The sequence below is a fragment of the Terrapene carolina genome, unplaced genomic scaffold (genome assembly GCF_002925995.2).
Source record: "Terrapene carolina triunguis isolate 2854851 unplaced genomic scaffold, T_m_triunguis-2.0 Scaffold398, whole genome shotgun sequence".
Classification (NCBI taxonomy): domain Eukaryota; kingdom Metazoa; phylum Chordata; order Testudines; family Emydidae; genus Terrapene; species Terrapene triunguis.
In genome coordinates, this window is record NW_020664749.1 from 7,721 (window position 1) to 9,065 (window position 1,345).

Consider the following 1,345-nt stretch of genomic DNA (forward strand, 5'->3'; position numbering starts at 1 on the left):
AGCTTTCATTGCATTGGAAAACCTTTTGCAGAGGTTTGAAGGACAAGAAATAAGCAATGCAGTGCCCCATATCGCAACTTATGCACCGTACCCACAGTTATTTTGTGGCGTCACAATTTTATGAACTTTTTGATGTTATGAACACCTTAATCCCCAGTTAGTTGATAAAACAGTGGTTCTACCATATTGCAACTGCTGTTGGGGCTAATTGTTGGTGTAATGTGGCAGTATCGTAGCCAATGAGGTTAATCCGAGGCACGATTATTGCTAATTGAAAACTTTGCCCTCTTATTATTGCATTTTAATTAAAACCAATTTTGTAGTTGCTTATACAATATGTTCTTCCACAATGAGCCTGTGTGAACAGGTATATATTGGTTTAAAACTGGTTATAACAGTTTCACCACATTTACAGGGGGAAAGCTAAACTGCTATCAATCAAGTTTAAAACTGATTTAAGAAAACACACAAAAGGCACACTGGGGTTTAACTAAATCAGTTTAAAATCACATCTTTAGTTAAACTGTGTGACTGTGCACACTGGCCACGTCTATGAAACGTAGGAGCTAGCAAAGGGAGAACACACAAACAGAAAAATAGTAGCAAGAAGTTAGAACACTTGTTTATTAACTTTTTCCCCAACCCCACCCCCCAAGTCCCATTTTTAAAATTCCCTGGAGCTCCTCAGCAGCTTTTTGTGGCCCAACAGCCACTGAGCAGGAGCTCGAGGGCAATTTGCAACTGTTCTTTTTCTACTCCCCCTTACCCCAGCACCCCAAAAGCTACCTTTATTATCCTTTGCCTCTACCCCTAGCTTTTCCCAGTCTTACATAAGAGATGTAGGGATTTCCAGAAGTGTTTTTCCAGTTATGAAGTCCCAGCTATGGAATCTGTCAGGAAAGTGTACATATCTGTCACATCAAAAAGGGCCCAATGTCCAATTACCTTGTGGCTCTGGCCAACCAACATCCCCAGCCAATACACTAATTATTTGTTCACTTTATATGTTTCTGGACACATTTTGCTTGAAAGTAATACAGCACTTCCAAGTGAGAAAGGAAAATCAACCATGCACCTTGACTCTCTAAGCACAATACACCTCTAGCCCTATATAACGCAGTCCTCGGGAGCCAAAAAATCTTACCGTGTTATACCGGTAGGTGAAACTGCATTATATTGAACTTGCTTTGATCCGCAGGAGTGCGCAGCCCTCCCCCCCCCCCAGAGCACTGCTTTACTGTGTTATATCCGAATTTGTGTTATATTGGGTGGCGTTATATCGGGGTAGAGGTATACTACTACTACCCCCATTTTGTGTTGAATGCAACTGCATTTTTGCTGGCCT

The 1,345-nt window shown here is 41.4% G+C and overlaps 1 pseudogene; it reads left to right on the forward strand.

The window, feature by feature from the left end:
* Positions 1-208: 208 nt before the first annotated feature.
* On the forward strand, positions 209-335 carry LOC112120829 (annotated as a pseudogene).
* Positions 336-1,345: the final 1,010 nt, after the last annotated feature.